The sequence below is a fragment of the Canis aureus genome, chromosome 27, assembly GCF_053574225.1.
Source record: "Canis aureus isolate CA01 chromosome 27, VMU_Caureus_v.1.0, whole genome shotgun sequence".
NCBI lineage: Eukaryota > Metazoa > Chordata > Mammalia > Carnivora > Canidae > Canis > Canis aureus.
The window spans coordinates 42,845,510-42,866,748 of record NC_135637.1 but is presented as its reverse complement, the minus strand read 5'-3'; the positions used below and the strand labels follow the sequence as shown (position 1 = coordinate 42,866,748).

Sequence of the window (21,239 nt, the reverse complement as noted above, 5' to 3'; positions counted from 1 at the left end):
ATCTCTGCATAATTTAAAGGATTATAAGGGATACAGCAATATTTTAAGACCTCTTGCTATGAAGGTCTGGGCTAAAGCAGTACTAAGGACTAAATCTGAAGCTCCTGAAGCAGGTGGCTGCCCTGAGCGAGAGCAGACAGTGCTCCCCGCTGCCTCTCCAAGCTGAGAAACAAATCGAGAGTCTGAGCAGATCAAGACAGGTAGGCCTCACAGAGGCCATCAGGTCCCTGAAGAATGGAGGGCTGCACAGAGGGAACCCCTGAGCTGTGTGTGTATCTGGGGAAACCATGGGAAGCTGAGAACAAGCCCAGATGATTAGAGCTGCTAGCACGGGGACTGTCCCTATAACAACCCCGCCGCCAACCTTACAGAAGGCTCTGGCCTCAACAAGGAGAAATAATTGAGCCTAGATGAGCACTATATGCGTCCTACCTGCCAAACTGAAGCCCTAGAAAGTATCAAAATGCTCGCAAGTAACAGGACTCCCGAACAGAGCTCAGAATTATCAGAATATGTACGTGGAGAGCGCCCAACATGGTAAAGTACGCAGGGCCTGGCATTCGCTCTCCGGTAAGGCAGGCCAAGCCGCAGGAGAACGTGACCCATGATGAGATGATAAGTCGCACGATGGGAACCAGCCCAGGGCTGATTCAGATGTTACTCGTAGCAAATAAATAAACCTATTAAAGCATCTATGATAACCATCGTGTGTGTTAAAAATTGAATTTCTGAATATGAAAACTGTATCAGGTGAAGATCGACTGGTATTATTAGCAGATTTAAATTAACCAAAGAAGACTAATGCGGGGATCCTTGGGTGGCTCAGTGGTTTAGCGCTTGCCTTCAGCCCAGGGCGTGATCCTGGAGACCTGGGATCGAGTGCCACGTCGGGCTCCCTGCATGGAGCCTGCCTCTCCCCCTGCCTGTGTCTCTGCATCTCTCTCTGTATCTCTCATGAATAAATAAATAAATAAAATCTTAAAAAAAAAAAGTAATGCATTGAAGACCTCTCAACATGACGTATCCAGGGTGAAGCTCCGCCGTGGTCAGCATCCCCTTCCAGAACTCTTCTGTAATCTAGTTCTTACCCTGCACTACACCTTCTTCCAGATGTTCCCCAGACCTTTCTTATTCATCACTACAAGTCACTTTTTCTAGAGCATTTGAAAGCTATTTTTTGAGAAACCATCTCTCCTCTACAAATGACCCCATTATCCTGATTTTTTATTCTCCCCTCTGTAGTGTTAACTCCTATTTCCACAGTTGCTGCTGCCTTGCAGGATTCTGTTCTGGCCTTCCGGCTCTTCTCATGACCCTGATCTGTCTGGGTTACTTCATCTATTTTCACTCTTGCGAGTACCAGCCATGGGTCTCTGCTCCCTGAACCTTCTCCCCAGTGTCTTTGCTCTTCAGCGTCCGGTGTTCACTTGTACACACTCATCGATGCTTGGGGCTCTGAGCATACTGTGGACAGCAAATGTTACCCGGCAGAGCTGCACTTGGTGCATTGGAATGCAGTCAAATTTGAAAACTTTGAGGATGCAGCACTAGAAGAACATGGTTTGGCTGTAATAGTATTTTTAAAGTTAGGCAAACATCACCAAGAACTACAGAAATTGGTGGATACCTTGCCATCAGTCAAGCATAAGGACACCCTTGTGGCATTTGGGTCATTCGATCCTTCCTGCCTGATGCCTGCCTGCCCAGATTACTGGACCTACTCGGGGTCCCTGACTACCCCTCCACTCTCTGAGTCTGTCACCTGGATCATTAAGAAGCAGCCCGTAGAGGTTGATCATGATCAGCTTGAGCAGTTTCGGACTCTGCTTTTCACATCAGAGGGGGAGAAGGAGAAAAGAATGGTGGACAATTTCCACCCCCTCCAGCCCCTGATGAATCACACTGTCCGCTCTTCCTTCCGTCATGATTATGTACTGAATAATACAAGCGAAACCCCAGTCTTCAACTAGCCAAGTGACCCCCTGAGATGCTCATATCTGGGCAGTACTTTGCTTTAATAAATAATAGCTTTTTTAAAAAAAATGCTTAGAGCACATGAGTGCATCACCGTGGACATGCCCACTGCACCTTTCAGATCTCAAACTCCCCAGTGTCAACCTTCAGTTTACATTGAACTTTCCATATTGTCCTCTTTAGCCAATAAGCTGGAGTCTAGTCAAGCAGCCCAATCTCTCCAGCTCGTCACCTTCTCCAGCCCTGTACCTATCACACCAGCTGGGAGACTCCTAGCTCCCATCTCTAATCACTCCACGTTGGGTCTCGCTTCAACCTTGCTCTCACCAACCACAGAGGAGAGGACACTTTGCTGGTTAAAATTATTCAAATATTCCTCTTCTTCCTCCAGATAAAATCCAAACTACATGCAGATCTAAAAGGCTGATAATTACTGGTTTCTGTTTAACTTTGTAGCCTCGCCTCTACCATCACGCCTGTGTTGCAGATGCATTCCAGAGAAGCAGGAGGAAAGCTTTCCTGGCTGCCTTAGCTGAGGTCTAAGAGCTGTACAGAAATGCAATAGCTCCATAGGTTGGGTCATGCGTGGGGAGGGTTTGCAGGGTTCTTTCCTTGCCTCCAGCTTGTGACCAGGTGCTCAGCTGCCCTCTAGTCATGTGGGTTCCCTGGAACTCAGAATGGGAACCAGCTCCTGCCTCAGCGCTGGTCCATTGTAGTTAGGCTGTTTCATTTCCTAAGAACTTAAAAATCCTAGGCTCTGTACTTCCAGTCATCTGATTCTTGAGCCAAACTCAGCACCAGTGGTTCTGCATTCTTGTGCAAGAGAGCAGAGCCTCAGAACAACTGTTCTCCAAACACCTCTCTGCATTCAGAGTTCCATCCACGTAGCCCGCGGGCCTGTTGGGTATGCTCTTCATTACAAACTTTCGAAGGTGGGTGGGTATCTTACATAGGATCACTTTAGTCTTTTAGTCTTTGACTCTGCTCTTTATAGTCTGACTTAGCAATTCACATCTATTATTTGAAAGATGGAGGTTATCTGTATAAATGACTTTTTCTTTCTGTTCATGTTCATTATCTTCCTTTTTTCCTTTTCTTTTTTTCTTAGTAGAGTTGAGAGTGTTCTATTCCAGTGTACAACATGGTGACTCCACATCTTCCCATGTTCTGCTAGGCTCACTGCAGGTGTAGCTACCATCTGCCACCATGTAATGCTAAAACAGTACCCTTGACTGTAGTCCCTATGCTGTGTCTTTCATCCCCATGACTTCATTCCGTAGCTGGAAGCCTGTATCTCCCACTCCCCTTCACCCCCTGCCCCCTTGACAACCACCCTTGTGTTCTCTGTGTCTATTGGTCTGTTTCTACTTTGTGTTTACTCTTCTTTGGTTTTAGGTTCCACGTGTAAGTAAAATCATGTGGTATTTGTCCTCTGACGTCCTTGAAGTGTAGTACATTCCTGGTTACTTTTGATTTGTGACTTAATGAGTTTACTTCCTGGGAATCTTACTCTTGCCATGTTCTCCCTTAAATGCCATGTTTATAGTTTGGAATTTGAACCCTGAGATGTTGTGGACACTATGATTTCTGAATTATCTGCCCTCAAAAGACACCGATTATATTGAATGGGGCATAAGACTACTTTTAAGACCTTTTATAGATAAGAAAACATTTTATAAATATTTTAAAGATAGGGAAAGATTTTTGTTCAGAATCAAATGGCTCATTTACAGTAGAAACCTAGATAAATCCTATCACTATATATTCTATGCTCTTGTATTCTATTCCTCATGAGTTATGAGTGTAGATTCTATAAAGCTTTATGGAGCTTAGTTATGCTATATTTGAAAGAGAAGATATTCAGAAATTAACGATGTTAATATACTCTAGGATTTGTGACAAAACCAAGTAAAAATTTACCTTCAACATGATTTCTTTAAAGCAAGCTAATTTTGGAAAATGATGGAAAGTCCATTTTTTAATGAAATAGCAAATAAAAACAAAAAACAAAAAGAAAACCCCCAATATGATTTAGATTTAACCCAATACAACTTTAAACTTGCTAGATAATGTGTATCAAAGATTCCTTGTCTCAGTTGTTAAATCACTAGTAATCTAGTAAATCTGTGCTTTATTTAATTTATTTATTTATTTGTTTGTTTATTTATTTATTTATTGGTATCTAAGAAGCTCAGAAAAGATTTCTGCTTCCTACCTACTAATCTAAGAAAGTAGTTCTTTAGGCAATTTGTCGACATCGTGACACAGAGAGTGACATTCAGTGCATGCATAGACTCCAAATGCAACTTTTTCTTTGATGATTATTTGTAGGAAATATACTTAACTTGAATGACTAATAGGTTAGCTCTAATAGTTGATATTCTTTAAAGTATAGAAATAATCTTTATATCAAAATAACAGTAAAAAGCATATCACAAAGGCCATTTGTGTAGCAGCCTAATAACTAGGACTACTGAGCACTTGAAAGTTGTTTTGTTTCTTTTTGATCTTTTTTACAACTGAATGTCCGTGACCTAGATGGTCTTAATAAATGCAGCCAGTGGGGTGCCTGGGTGGCTCTTGGTTAAGTGGCTGAGTCTTGATCAGAGTCATGAGATCAAACCCGGTGCTGGGCTTCCTGCTTAGTGGGGAGTCAGCTTCACGATGCTCCCTCTCCCTCTATCCCTCCCGCCATGGTTGCATGCACTCTTTCTTCATTTCCTTCTCAAATCTTAAAAAAAAAAAAAACTATATATATATATATATATATATATATATATATATGTATGTATGTATGTATATGCTGGCAAACAAAAGTGTGAATGCAGTTGTATTTATTTAGGAACTATAAAGTTTGATGCCTCTGTAGATCCAAGTCCTGAGATGTCTCACATGACCACATTATTTGTATTTATTTTTAACTGATTTTACTGTTTTTTTCTCACATACTTTCATGTCCAAATTTCTTTTCATGACTTTATTGTCCTTTATTTAAAGAGGATCCCTCCAAATTGAGAGTTCAGACTCTCCAAACCTGAGTTTATCCCTGATTGCCACATGAATTGTGTGGCAAACCTTGCTCTTTAGCCACATGATATCTCTTCCTCTACTCTTAATGACAGAACATGGATTTTATCTGGGGATGCAATGCATCTCCTTAAATCTACCCTAGACATCTAACAGAAGCTTGTCCCAAAAACCCAAGTAAGTTTTCTGTGGATCCTGGCAAGTCAAGATAGAAAAGGGACTCCTGTCATTTGTTCCTGCTTAGCAGTAGAAGACAGTGGGTGGTCAGATGTTTTCTTACCATGAGACAGCTGTGAGATTGGAAGAGCCCTCGGTGGAGACAGGGTGTTTGAGACATTGAGCCACTATAGCTATACTGTTTATTTCTAACTCTGTTGAGTGAATAAATAAATATTTGGTTAAGACTGTCATTGGATTTCTGTTAAACGCAGTAAAATTCAATCCCAATCTGGTACCAATTGGTAGACCTGTTGGTTTTTCTATTTTGCAACTTTCAGTTTTCCCTTCATTTGAGCATCTAGCGAGAGATTTCAGTGGCTCCAACTCAAGCCAGCTTACATTAATTGAATGCAGAATCTAATCACAAGCTAAATCAAGAATTTTGCTTCTGCCCCGCCCCCACTCTCTTGAAAATATTTGACTTCACGGGACAACTTATTGGCCACCTATTTGCCTATAAATTATCGAACATTCAAAGAGTCAAGGTTATAACCCAGATTTACTGAAACACTAGCTAGGTAACACAGGGCAAATAAATTAGATAAAGACCATAACACTTGGTTCAGACATTTGACCCTGGAAGACTTTAAAAGTGTTAAGAGTGTAAGGGAGCCAGGATGGATATCTTAAAATTATGCACCATCACTGAAACTGGAAAACTGAGGTTAATTCAAAAGGAACAGGCGTTAGTTCCGTGTGAGTCAGTTCCCCATATATTGTCATGGCTGTGTTTTTGCAATTATTGGACTTAATTCTTAATCTTACACATGTGTGACTAGATTCCATTTTGGGCTGGGAACGACAAACCACACCAAGTTTTTTCTCACTACATTAACAAGTCCAGTTGGCCTTGAACAACATGCAGATTAGGAGCACCAGCCACCTGCGTGGTTGAAAATCTACATGTAACTTTGACTCCCCTGAAAACTAGTAGTAGCCTATGATTGACCAGAAGCCTTACTAATGACATAAACAGGCCAGTAACACGTATTTGGTGTGTGTAGTATATGCTATATTTTTATAATCTAGAGAAAAGAATCTGAGAAAATAACACATTTATAGAACTATACTATATCAGAAATCAGTGTGCAAGTGGATCTACACCGTTCAAACGTTTGTTTCTCAAAAATATGTTAACATATTTGGTAAACACGGGCAAACTGCTTTGGCAAAGACCCAACTATAATGAAGCTGTCAACTTGGCATACGTAATAAAGACAACTGAATTCTGAAGAGAAAAATCTGGGAGGTCTAGCTAAGAAGCTAAGAAGTTAAGTGATGGAATCTGTTTCTATAACTCTCTTGGCAGGTAGCAACTGATGTGAACTCTAGCAAAGTGAAATAAAACAGAGAAAGTTGGGGATCCCTGGGTGTCTCAGCGGTTGAGCGCCTGCCTTTGACCCAGGGCGTGATTCTGGAGTCTCAGGATTGAGTCCCACATCGGGCTCCTGGTGCATGGAGCCTGCTTCTCCCCCTGCCTGTGTGTCTGTCTCTGTCTCTCTGTCTCTGTTTCTCTCATGAATAAATAAATAAAATCTTAAAAGAAAGGGGCAGCCCCGGTGGCTCAGCAGTTTAGTGCTGCCTTCAGCATGGGGTGTGATCCTGGAGACCCGGGATCGAGTCCCACGTCAGGCTCCCTACATGGAGCCTGCTTCTCCCTCTGCCTGTGTCTCTGCCTCTCTCTCTGTGTCTGTCATGAATAAATAAATAAAATCTAAAAAAAAAAAAAAAATAGAAGAAAGGAACCAGTATGTGAGTTAAAACAAGCACAATACCAGGAAGTCAAAATATCAAACAATCAAAAAATCAACTGAAAAGCATCATACAAACCACAAAATCCTAAGTCCTTATGATTTGGAGTCCCTGTATGTTAAAAGCAGCACATGAGTGAACACTGAGAGATGTTTGCAGCTCTATGTGGTCATAGAGCTCTATGTGGACCCTGTCCCCGTGTATCTGGGAGTTCTTTCTATCCAGTCTAGTGGTTCTTGGGTTTTCTTCTCATTTTAGCCTCAGTAGCACTGGGAAATTACTAGAAATGCCACCCTCTTTCCATCCACCCCAAGCAGTCAGACTGTAGTGATGGGGATAGGGACTACCATCATTGGTTAACAACCTCCCCTCCCCATGTGATTCTGATACATACACAGGTTTGAGAATCTCTGCTCCACCCCTCCCCCACCCACCCCCATCTTTCAGTGAAGGTCATAGTTCTGGCACTGTGTTTAGGGGATAGAAATCATTGGGAAAAAAATGGAAGTTTTAGCCCAAGGAATATATAAAATTCATACATTTTATATGATTTTTTTTTCCAGAGACCATGCCACATGGAAGCACATTTTAACATAAGGAGATCTTTCTACTGATGAGTAGAGATTCTCAAATTTTAGAGCACATAAAATCCACTTAGAGCTTTTTAATAGTTTCGGGGAAAGTTCCATGAACCAAGATTTTTCATAAGAACCAAAGTTGTTTCAATATCGGGTGCTCTCCTAAGGACTCTGAGAAATGAAATGAGTGAACTGTCAGGGAAGTGACACAGTTTTCATCCCTTAGCCATTGGGAGTGGCAAAGTTCCAGGTTTCATGCTGGAAAAAAAGATGCTGTTATACTGAGGTTTTATGGCTGTGTTGAATTATGATTTCGTGTGGCTTAACTAGACAACTGAATTGTTGATCAAATCAATAAAAACAGGCTTGTAGGTTTGAGTAAGCAGCTTTCTTAACTGATAGCTGGTGCGTCTTTGAGTGCGGAGTCTAGTCGTGAAGTAGGCGCTAACCCGAGTCTGCAAGAGTTTCAAAATATACAACCAGGTTCAAGAAAGACTGACTCCTTAAGGACAGTAGGCCTTGGGTTCGAGTTCTGACTATGCCTCTTACTAACCACTGTGACTTCAGGCAAGTGAGCTTTGATTTTTTTCTCCCCTGTTGAATCACAATCACACGTTGAATAATGCCTGTATTATTATAATTGTTGCTATGAGTGGAAAAAAAATGTTTTCAAGCTTCTTAATCCAAGAAATTGTATTTTTAATGAAAATATTCCCTTGGTAAGTCCCAGGTTTTTGCCTCACGTGGGTCATGCTGGTGTCATGAACAAGATGGTATGGCATTGTTATGGTGGAGTGGTTTGAGTTTAGGGACAAAGGTCATGTTGGACTTACAAGAATAGTAATACCCTAGAATGGGAATGAGAGGATGGCTGGCTTGACTCACTATGTGCAGTGTAGCTTGGGAATGTCTGACCTTTCTCTGTAAGGGCCATGATGAAACCCATTGGGTTTATAAGCAAACCATCATCAGCCCCTCAGGGTATCCTGGTGCCCATCATCCCCCCTACTTATGCTGGTGTTTCTGACGTCTGCTCCAATGAGCTAAATTAATGGCTGGCTCTTTCCTTATGTCATTAGAAGGGCCTGGCCCTTCTTAGGGACCTGGAGGACACTGCAGGGGGCACTAAGCAGAAGACTTTCATTCTGAAGACTCCCTGCCTTTGTCTGATAGTGGGCTCCTAGGCAGCCGTGCTGCCTCTGTGCCCTCCTGTATCCATGTGCAGGTGCCACGAGGGCCTGATTGGGCGCACACACAAACCACGTGTCCTTGCACATCCATACAGAGAGCACAGGTCACTTGGGCAGACGACTGAATTTCAGTTGTTTATTTTGACTGGCACTGAGCATGAGATCGTGATTTCTAGTTTTAAAATCTGGGATTGTCTACGGTGAGTCAGTCTAATTATATGGATGACGTCTGCTTTTCTTCGGCTACTCCATTGTGTGTTTTCCCACCCTATTCCCTGTCTGTCTTTGAATTGCAGCGTAAGATTTGCCTTTTTTGTGTCCTTATTATCACATTATATGTCATGTAGTTTTGCATTGGGATTTCCAAGGTGTTTTAAAAAGAAATGATTCCTCCACTTTATTTTTTTTTTTTTTTTTTTTTTGGTCTTTTCCAGAATTTCACGTAAGCACAGTAGCATGACTGGTTTTGTAATTCCACTCAAACATTACTGTTCCTTCTGGCATTTTATTCCACCAGTACGAGAGAGCTGCATACACGAATTACCAGTTTACTACTGAGGACTTTGACACAATGAAGTGTTAATGGAACCAGATTTAATAGCATTATTGCCGGTGGTTTCGGTTTTTCTTATAAAATCCTAGAATGAGTTTAGAGCAAATCTCGGCCAGTCTGGCAAAGCTGTCACATTGAGATCTGCCTAGGCATACCTAAATTTCCCAATACCTCCTAATTCAGGTAAATGAAAATTTCAAATCTGTTTTCATCTAAAATGTGTTCTTCTGGGGCACCTTGAGGGGCTCAGTCCGTTAAGCATCTGACTCTTGATCTCAGGTTTTGAGCTCAGGCTCCACCTACTTGAGAAAAAAAATGTTCTTAAAATACTGTGTGCTTGGTGTTATAGATTGGAAAATATTCAAGATGACCTTCTTCCAACCTATGTAAATGGAAGCACTGAGTTACACTGATGGGTTCATGCTTCCTCAGGATCCCTTCTACCACAAATACAGGAGAGTTGGAATTTAAAACCATTACTTCTAAAACTTTTGAAATAGGATATTAGGAAATAAATGATCATAATATAGTCCATCAATTTTTACCATGAAAATATGGAGTTTAAAGAATTCAAGCTGCATGGGCAGACAGTCCTGTTCATCTTTCTAGCACTTCTCTCCATTGGTAATGACTATGAATATTTTCCTGTTTTATTTCAAAATAAAATGTACATATAGACATTTCCATGCATACACCAGGATATTGTTTACACAGACAGCATCATACCATACCTATAATTTGATATCTTGTCTTTCTCATGTGACAGGTACCCCATAGTTTTTTATTTATGTTTATTTTTTTCAAGACTTTATTTATTCATGAGGGCGAGAGAGAGGCAGAGACATAGGCAGAGGGAGAAGCAGGCTCCCTGCTGGGAGCCCGATGCAGGACTCGATCCCAGGACCCCAGGATCATCACCTGAGGTGAAGGCAGATGCTCAACTAATGAGCCACCCAGATGCCACCCCCCAGGTTTTTAAAAAGGCCTTATGTTAATAATTTATACTCTGAATTTTACAGAATGCTTTATCTGTAAATATATTCACAGATTAATTTGGAATTAGGTCATTAATAAGTACTTACATTTTTGATATAAGCCAATATCCCTGGAAAAAACATAAATTTATATGAATTTGAATTTAAATGAGTGTTATATTTACGTTGCTATTGAATGGAAAGTAAGCAAAAGTACTGATTGATTTTGATTGTGGCAAGGAAGAATGTATTATTGATCTCTTCAAAGTGTAACAGCTCATAATGATCTTTATGTTTATGCTATGATTTCAGTAAATGGTAAATGTTGATCTCGTAACTTCACACCGTTTTCGAGTATTATATTGAGAACCTGAATTCTAGAATTTGCCTTGGTATAGCAGACGTTGAACAGTAAGCCTGAAATAGGCTTAGGGATAAATCTAGTCCGAATACATAGAAAGGTTTTATCTTCCGTGGATATTTCACATATGAGTTAGTGAACTATCAATAATTGACAATCTCTGGCTCCATGCTTCACAAGACAATCGTGCTTGAGTCTCACCAAAACCCTGTAGGTTGGGCTTGTTGCTTACAAATGAGTCCTTAAAAGCAAATGAGTTTGTGTCTAGCTAGACTACTAAACCCACAGAGAATGGCCTATTGGATTTCAGTTCAGATTTCCTCATTCAAAGACCAGTTGTGGGGGGATCCCTGGGTGGCGCAGCGGTTTAGCGCCTGCCTTTGGCCCAGGGCGCAATCCTGGAGACCCGGGATCGAATCCCACATCGGGCTCCCGGTGCATGGAGCCTGCTTCTCCCTCTGCCTGTGTCTCTGCCTCTCTCTCTCTCTCTCTCTCTCTCTGTGACTATCATAAATAAATAAAAAAATAAATAAATAAAAAAAAAAAAAAAAAAAAAGACCAGTTGTACGCTGACGGCACCACCCTTTGCAATGTTCCGCGCTGATCGAGGATGCAGGGCAAAATGTCAGTACTGTTTGAAAGCACTATTCAAAGCATAGGAGATGGTGTAGATATGTTTATGTATTTATCTATGTGTATATGCAGGTGTATATATCTGAATAAATAGTGGCGTGTGGATAGGTGTATGTGTATATATATGTAATCCCTATTAAGAGATTCTATGTGTCATAAATTCCAACAATTCAAGAAAGGCCAAGCTTTGGCAGATTTAATGAGTTTTTCAGCATCATTTATATTTTATTTGCCATTACGGTATACGTATACATAATTATCAAGCTAAACTTTTAAAGCAGATGTAAATATCACTGACCACTTAAAAGGCAATTATGTAGAATATTATAATTCGATTTCCACTATGGTTTTGCTTTTGTCAGGTGCTATAACGTGAAGCTATTTAAATCAGGGATAAAAGTTGAGTATTTATTGCATTTACTCAGTTTTTAAGTGCTGATGCAGTATTTAAGCTGATTAGACAGGAGAACTAGGCTAAGCAATTTTTAATTGCACTTAACTGCTTTTCATGTACCCTGAATCTCCTTTAAATATCTCATATGGACATAAATGAACCTCTTAGCTTTAGATTATCAATATATGAGTTATTTTGAAAATAGAATGAGCCATATTCTCATAAATATAAATATCCATATTACCTTTCCATGTTCTGGTCAATGGCATCATTTAAAAGACACATATACTATTATGTGGAAGGAGAAAGAAATTTTCTTCTCTGGTCTTGTATGAATGCGATACACCCAGAGTAAAGAACCAAATCCAATAAAGATACTTCCAACTTAGTGAAAACATTCATTTCTTCCTGCCGCTGATACATGGGATTCTATTCTGAGTAAGGTAAAAAGTACGACACCCATAGTTTGACACTCTTAAACTGCCCAGAGAGGTTGGCACAGTGAGCTACCACCAACAAATCGTCTTCTTTCAAAATGTAAAGAAAGGGTCCACTTATTATGGAAAAAAGGTGGTCATGAGAAAATTGAAGAACTATGTGATCCAGCAATACCCTTTCTGGGTATTTTTTTTATAAAATAATTTTTATTGGTGTTCAGTTTACCAACATACAGAATAACACCCAGTGCTCATCCCATCAAGTGTCCCCCTCAGTGCTCATCACCCATTCACCCCCACCCCCCGCCCTCCTCCCCTTCCACCACCCCTAGTTCATTTCCCAGAGTTAGGAGTCTTTATGTTCTGTCTCCCTTTCTGATATTTCCCACTCATTTCTTCTCCCTTCCCTTATATTCCCTTTCACTATTATTTATATTCCCCAAATGAATGAGAACATACACTGTTTGTCCTTCTCCGATTGACTTACTTCACTCAGCATAATACCTTCCAGTTCCATCCACGTCGAAGCAAATGGTGGGTATTTGTCGTTTCTAATGGCTGAGGAATATTCCATTGTATACATAGACCACATCTTCTTTATCCATCATCTTTCGATGGACACCAAGGCTCCTTCCACAGTTTGGCTATTGTGGACATTGCTGCTAGAAACATCGGGGTGCAGGTGTCCTGGCGTTTCACTGCATCTGTATCTTTGGGGTAAATCCCCAGAAGTGCAATTGCTGGGTCGTAGGGCAGGTCTATTTTTAACTCTTTGAGGAACCTCCACACAGTTTTCCAGGGTGGCTGCACCAGTTCACATTCCCACCAACAGTGTATGAGGGTTCCCTTTTCTCTGCATCCTCTCCAACATTTGTTGTTTCCTGCCTTGTTAATTTTCCCCATTCTCACTGGTGTGAGGTGGTATCTCATTGTGGTTTTGATTTGTATTTCCCTGATGGCAAGTGATGCGGAGCATTATCTCATGTGCTTGTTGGCCATGTCTATGTCTTCCTCTGTGAGATTTCTCTTCATGTGTTTTGCCCATTTCATGATTGGATTGTTTGTTTCTTTGCTGTTGAGTTTAAGAAGTTCTTTATAGATCTTGGAAACTAGCCCTTTATCTGATACGTCATTTGCAAATATCTTCTCCCATTCTCTAGGTTGTCTTTGAGTTTTGTTGACTGTATCCTTTGCTGTGCAAAAGCTTCTTATCTTGATGAAGTCCCAATAGTTCATTTTTGCTTTTGTTTCTTTTGCCTTCGTGGATGTATCTAGCACAGAACCAGGAGTTGGTTCTTTGAAAGAATTAATAAGATAGATAAACCATTAGCCAACCTTATTAAAAAGAAGAGAGAGGAGACTCAAATTACTAAAATCATGAATGAGAAAGGAGAGATCACTACCAAAGTATCACTACTTTCTGGGTATTTATCCAAAGGAAATGAAATTGGTATCTCAGAGATCTCTGCACATTTGCAGCATTTTTCACAATAGCCAATATACGGAAACGATCTAAATGCCAATAGATGAATGGATGAAATGTCCATACCTGAAATGTTTGCACATATGTATGGCAATATGGTATGTCCATACTTACCGTAGAATATTATTCAACCTTAAGGAAATCTTGCCATTTATGACCACTCGGATGAAGCTAAAAGACATTGTGTTTAGTGAAAAAAAAGCCAGACGCAAGAAAAACAAGTACTCTGTGATCTCACATGTGGACTCTCAAACCGACTCAGGAAGCAGAGAGTGGGGTGGTGGCTGCCGGGGTCAGGGTGGAAATGGGGAGGTGTGTGTGGAAGAGTAGAGAGCTTCATTCATGCAGGGTGAGTAAGGTCTAGGGCTCTAGACTCCAGGGTGATAAATAGTTGGACTTACTGCTTTGTATACTTGAAATTTGCTGAGAGGGTGCTTCTGAAGTCTTCTCACCACACGCAAGTGGTGGCTCGTGGGGATCATTTCACAAAGTCTACGTTGGTCGAAACATCAAGCCTATGTACTGTAAATATATGCAGTTCCTATTTGTCATCTATACCTCAAAGTAGGGGCGGGGGGAGATGAAAAGCTCTGTAATGCAGGTGTGAGCCTGAGGGATGTATGGCCGGCGGCGCAGAGGTAGGAGAGCGAGAAGGCAGCTTAGAACTGCAGGTGGGGGATGTTTGTCTGTCGGTGGTAGCGAGTGCCGGACAGCTAGGGCCAGAATCTAGCATTGCTGTCCAGAGAAGGCATCCGAGCCAGGGAAATAGGAGGGAACACCAAACCCGATGACTGGTTGACCCCAACTAGAGATAGGTCATAGGTCTCTATATGGAAAAAGCAGGCGTCAGTAGAAGGAAGTAGCCCAGAAAGCTCACAAAGGTAGAGAAACGATTGGAATGAGGACTTGAACTGTGACGCTTCAATAAAGAGATTGGCTGTGGGTGTATTTCATGGGTAAAAGTAGCCACCTACTCAGTGTCTTATCTTTTTTTTTTTTTTTTCTTAAATAAAAAATGAGTTTATTTGGTAGTAGCCGAGAAATGCAATTGGAGACCTGCAAACTATGGCAGAACCATAGGCAAGGCCCACAAACGAACATAATTTTCAGAGCAGAAGGAAAACTGAGAGTAGAGGTTCTGAATGAAAGCCCATCGGAGAAAAGCAAGTTCACGGAGGTGCTGGCGTCTCCTTGCTGGAGCTGCAGGAGCAGTGGATTTCCTACAGGAGACACAGTGTCCAGCTTCTCCCGTTGGGGCCTGTAGTGGGGATCCGTCTCTTCTTCGTGATTCTGTGTTGGGGTCTGTCGTTGGCATTTCTATTGGAGTCTGGGGCTGGCTCTCCACGAAGTGATGATGCCTCATCCCTATGGCCTCCTGTGGCTCTGCCCCCCGGGGTCTACCAGGCAACCGCCCAGGTTGGGGAGGCAGAGCCAAAGCTTTCTGCTCTCCACCCAGGCCTTGCCTGCCTTCACCCTTAGAAGGACGCTTCATGAACCCATTCACGTGCTCTGATTTCCATGGCAGCCTGCAGAAGGCAGGTGGTAGCTGCTTGAGAGGAAGGGTTAGTGGTTAGGGACGTGTTGGGTTGGGGTCATTGGGTCGGGGGAGTGTCTACCCCCCATGGAGCCTGGGGTTGGAGAAAGCAGCCTTTTACCAATCTGCTCGCACTTTCCCTCCGCCCTCCCTGGTGGGGCAACTCCTTCATGCTGCCTCCATGTGTGCTGAGTTTCCAGAAACTTTGAGGATCAGAGGTGGGGGCCTTGGTTTTTCTCTTAAACAAACATAAAGTCTTTCTCCCTGTAGAAGCGTACGTGGCACGTCAAGTCCACTGCCTCCCGGAAATCATTTCTTGTTTCCATTTCAAATAAAAAGCGAGCATCGAGAGGGCATCTCTTCCATCCAGTCTTCCTCTAGCTGCGGATCTCGTACTTTCACGGTGGCCATCCCAACGGTCCTCTTCACACAACGCAGAGACTGGAGAGGCAGACGGAAGGCCTAGTGCTAAATCCTGTATATGGGATCACACATTAGCCCCCGCCACCCCGAAACAACCTTCGGGGAAAGCATCTATTGTGGAAATGGGCGCCAGCAGAGGTATTTATCTGTAATTCTATAGTTTCTTGAATCCTATAAATTCCACAGATGCACACACGATGGCTTAAATCTCTGCAAGTCCCTTCCCATCTCCTACCTTTGCTCTGAGGCCCCTCCCACGTGAATCCTACAGTGCATTTCAGTTTTAAAGTGCACGCTCTTTGTAGCGGGAGCCCAGTTGGTGCCACGAGATTGATGATGTGCTACTCCTCTTTATTCCAGGGCTTGTCCGCTGCTGCTCTTCTCCATAACTGAGTCACAACACACCCCGGTTCTTGGGGCTATCAATATGCTAAGATGATGCCAGTGGGAATTGTTCCGAGTTGGAGTCACAAATACTAGCTTAAACAAAACCAAAAAACAAGTGAAATAAGAAAATTTTGAATACCATCCCTCAGATTCTGGGCTACGCAACCAAAAGGGACGAAGCCTGGATGTGTAAGCTGCAGCTCCATTATTTTGTCAACCCCAGGATGAATTATTCACTCTTTCGACTGGGGGCTTAGTGTCAGGTTGAAGAAGGCAGCTAGAATCTAGGTTTCCTTTTTAAGGATTTGGAGCCTAGCTGGGTATTAGACATCCCTCCTAGATGAGTTCGGAAAGCCACACCACTCTGACCTTGGCCAGCATCTGCCCCCCCCCCCCCCCGGGGTCCTGTTATCTCTGCATTTCCCTGAATTAGTGTCTGGCTATGGGTCAAGATGACATGCAGGCCAAACACGTGGATAATTAGGTTTACTTCAGAGACCACCTGTCACAGTGGTAAGTTATGCTGGTCTTTGGGTTTTAAGCGACCCTCATAAAATGCAGTTTCAAAGCATTTGAAATAGGCATGTAATCATGTCTCAGAACTTCCCCTCTTTCAAGGGCATCCTTGAAGATCTCTGTAAATCAGCAAGTTATGTCTCATGCTAGAGTACACGATAATGGGAAGACAAAGAATTATCTCTTCATCCGTAATGGGAAATCCTTAAGATACCGAACAACTTAATAATAATGTATATTTGATACATTTTCTCACAGCCCATATAACTTACAGGTGTAAGCTTCTTCTTAGAGATCTGGGAACGTGTGGGGTAACTTGCCTTTATTGACACCGGAGCATAGAGACCTATCCGGGGAAACGGAGCTTAAGCTGTGTAATTCTTACGTGTTGAGAAAGACCCGAATAATCCTCAAACGTCGCTACGTAGAGACCTACAAACACACATAGGCTTTATTTGACTTTTCCCATAGTGCAGACAGGTCCACTCAGCAGCAGAGCTAGAAGTAATACCGGTTTTCTTTGTCGCAGAGATTTTTAGACCAAGACACTTCGGTTGATCTTCCCTTTGACGGGACTGTATGTGATTCTTGTGTTCATAAAGGAGTCCACTCTGACAGCTTATGGGCAGATCTGGGCATGCACAGCAGGAACACGTACGTCTCTTCCTTTAGAGGGGTGGGGGATGTGGAACAGGGTCAGGGCAGTATTACCATACTGTGATGAAAAGAATGTGGGCTCTGGATTCCGAAAGCCCCCATCCGAATGTCGACTGTGTAGACTCCTGCTGGCTGACCGGGCCCTTTCACCCTGTTGCCTCTTCGATAGCTTGGCTTGGTGGGGCTCTGCTTGCATGTTCGAGATGGCTTACATGGTAGGCTTAGGATGATCCCAGGTGATGCATGGTAGGTGCTCCTCCTTCCACCTACCTGTTTCTTTAAAGTAGTCTCACCCCCCTCCCCCCCTCCTTCTCAGGTTAGAGATATCTGGAGGAAGAGTTGTGTGCCAGAGTTGTTGAGAGGCTGTGTGAGATTGGCTGGTTAGCAGGAACCCATCTGTCCTTACTGTCGGTGGTGGGGTGGTTGGTATTGATATGCGCTTATGCAAGAGCCGCATAGCCCCCTCAGTATAGCATAGGCCTTGCCAGACAGCCAGGGAAACCCCTGCCCTGGACCACACAAACCTGGAAGTAGACAGTATAGACTCCTCTTAATGGACCATATCAAGACTCCTGTCTGTACAATCCTAATTAATGAAAATTCCAGCGACTCTGAGCAGGTGGCCAGTTTGAAAAGACAAGCCCAGGGCAGCTAGTGTCTTAGGTTACTTTCATTTAGTTCCTGGGGAGTTGTCACTTGGCCGTATGGGTAGATGCCAGAGCACGCCTGACCGCACCATCAGCTCCTAGGTGATGCCTCCAGACGGGTTCCGAGCCGTCACCACTCACGGGGCCCCACAGGCACTAGATTCTAAGTTGGTTCCACTTATTGTCTCAAACCCTCTCCTCGGATGGGCTGTAATCTTGTATCCAGAGTGACAGTGTCTCTCATCACTGACAATTTCTTATTCCTTTAGACTATTTGAGAATATGATAACCTTTTCCCCGTGCTTAAATGAGCCTGAGAAATAATTACATTTTGCAATTGCATTGAGCTGAGCTGTCCATTCTTTCCCGGATTGTCTCAAGTTTATTCCTGCAGGGAGATGCACTTCCTTAGCCTCTGGCAGCTTAACTAGATTTTCCAGATTCCATGAGGTCGCATTATCTACATGATGCACTTAGCCTGGTATTAAGGAGCATTATTGGATCTCCCTGTAGTTCCCTAAAAGGCATAGATATTCTTTCTACATGATAAGCAAATGTTAAAATGGGCGGGGGTGTGGAGGGGAGTGTGGAGGGGTGCTATCTTAAACCAGGTCTGGGCCATAGGCCTCTTTTTATTTGTTTAGATCTTCCTTGATTTCCCAGAAATCTCTCTGTTCAAGAAATTGGTTAATCTAGTCATGCCATCAAGTTCTCATTAATATACTGGGGTTTGGGGTGAAACAGATTACTGATTTTTTTTTTTTTTCCTAAAAATATTCCCTTGGAAAAAATTGGGGAGAAACAATTTGTGAACAGAGGGATGCTGGGCTTACCACTTCTTAAATTGAGAAAGCTAGAAGACCTAAGACCTTACTGTCAAGGAAGAATAATTAAAAGATGTGCAGATAATACTAAGAGGTTTCTGAGGCCCTTAAAATTAATACGGAAGTCCATAAAATCTTATTAGTCCTATTATAGTCTGTGATGTATGGACACTTTTACTGAAGCTTTCTGTCTTTTCATGTCCAAGTTTATATCCAATTTTAGTTTTATTTCTTTAAAAATTGCATTTCTCTGTTATTTTGCCTATATCTCCTTAACTGCCATAATCCTAAATATCATTTTAAACAGATGAGTCTGATACCTTCAGTACAGTTAGATACTTCACTGTAGGTGTACCCTTAGGATTTTATCCCCGTCGTTAATGATTTCCTGTGATTTAACATGTTGAGCTCGGAGACCTGCCTTGATTCCTGGAGTACTTGAGAATCGGTTTTTTTTTTTTTTTTTTTTGATGCATCCGACATTGTATAAGATAGTAAAGAGAATTCTGAAATCCTGCAGTAAAAGTACGGGTGCCATGCTGAACAGAAACATTGAGAGAATATGAAGAAGTAAGCAGAGCTTTGGATTGGAAAGTTCTTAAATGAAATGACTGGTGATGTTTTAGAGATTTTCTTTGCATTTAAGACTTCTCAGAATTTGCATCCACTTTTAGAGGTGATCTTTAATGTAAATCCTTACCCAGGGTCTATCAATACGATACCCATGTGATTATAAACATATTAAGTATATCTGTTGACACACCTTGGGGAAATAGAGAGTGTAGAATTTAGAATGTGACTGCGTAATACTATAAAATCAAAACTGGTGAAAGAACTGACCATTCTGTTTAATTTATAACCATTTTGACTTACCTATTCCCGAATAGAGTAGCTTCCTGATACAACTAAAGTGACCAATTAACTGATTGCCTTCAATTTCTAAGTTGGGTCTCCTTAATAAATAAGTCTGAATATATTGCAAATTATGTATTTCCCAGCTCCTGTGGGACCTTCAGCGATATATTCTGGATGTTACGAATCATGATTACATAAGCAATACTATGTTTGGCAGATTTGCGTCACACAGAACCTGACTCTGCATATAAACGAGTTTTTATAAATAATCCTTGTCCTTTCATATTTAAAATTCTGTCAGTGATAACAAATCAGAAGTTCCCAGCTTCAAAATATTAGCCCCAAAGCCTCAAATTTTCCACAATTAAGAAACAAATGATCTTTTATTTGTTGTGAATATTTGTCGACCTCTTTTTCTAAATAGAGAGGATAATTTTTTTTGGGGGGGGGAACAGACTAGTCGTCTAACACCTCTTCCCTGGAGCTGGAAAAGAAATCTAAAAAAATTTGGAAATACCTAAATGTTGACTCGTTGTATATAGGTGAGCGATTTATTGCAAAGGGTGCTGTTAACATACAGGAAAATGACTCACTCTATAATTTTGTTGTCTTGGTCTTGTAGAAAAGGCAGTGCTGTGTTTGGTTCCTGACAACTGAGGACCCTAAGACCACCTCACCCAGGTCATTATGTCTCCTTTCTTAGCAAAAACTCTTTATTTTAAACCATTGTCTTTAAGATCTTTTTTCTCACCTAATATGTATATAGGTTCAAACGTGAAATAGTACACAGAATTCATAATGAAAAAGTCCACTCTGTGTTCCTCCCCAAAAATGAATCCCGTGGCCCAGCGTCGACTGATTTTTTTTTTTTTTTTTTTTAATTCAGCTTTCCCAGGAAGCTTTCATGTGCATCTGCTTCTTGATTTCTCTGCCTTGGACGTCACTCCTAGATGCACCACCGTGAAGAATGATGTGCCTGCTTACACTTGCCCATCTCTGTTCAAACTTTCCCAGCACCTTTTCCTACATTCTCATGCTTTAATACCACAGGTGCTGACTTGTAATATCCTGACTACGTCAACGTGATTATCTCCACCACATGGTTTATATTCCTTCTATTTCACAACTCTTTGCAAGTGCGGAGGTGAAAGTAAAAAATGATGACTTTTCCGTCTGGTTTACTTTGCAAGGACGGTGCGTACCTTGCGAAGCTGTCCAGTCCCTGGTCAGCCGTCTCTGACCCCTGCCTTCCATTGGTCCTCTTTGGATCCAGTTGCTCACGAAACCTTATGCCTTTCTGGAGACCCAGTCCTTTGTGCGTGCCCTCCATCTCGGAAATCCTTTCCCCCCTCTCCTTTGGGGGACAGCCTTTAGGAGTCTCCTAAGGAAGCACGTTTGGGACAATCTCCAAACACTTAATTCCCAATCTGGCATCTTTGTTCTACTTCCACTCCTGACTCCAGAGTGTCTGGCTGGAGAATTCTCAGGGGAACATAATTTTCCCTGATTATGGGGTCCTTTCCCCACTGTCGCCTGGGGCTTTGTTGCTATTGGTAAGCAGGATTGTCATGATTTTTGACATCTACACGTTGTATGAAGATTCTTACTAATCTTGCCCTTACCAGTGCCCTTAGAGGGTGTGGAGTGATTTCTTACCCATTTTGTTAATATGATCGTGTCACATGATTTGTATCTGTTATCAGTATTACTCATTATGTTTGATGCTTTTTCATGGCTTTTGAACTGTCTCATCCCATCTGTGGTTCCAGAAAAACCTTTATTCCTTTGGTAACTTTATGAATCTCATTTATCAGCTCTGTA

At 42.0% G+C, this 21,239-nt stretch overlaps 1 long non-coding RNA gene and 1 pseudogene across 1 annotated transcript in view; both read left to right on the top strand.

The window, feature by feature from the left end:
- The window catches only part of LOC144299571 (uncharacterized), a 694,273-nt gene that overhangs the window by 129,244 nt on the left and 543,790 nt on the right, over positions 1 to 21,239 (top strand). The window lies entirely within an intron of this gene.
- On the top strand, positions 535 to 2,015 carry LOC144299618 (carbonic anhydrase 5B, mitochondrial pseudogene; annotated as a pseudogene).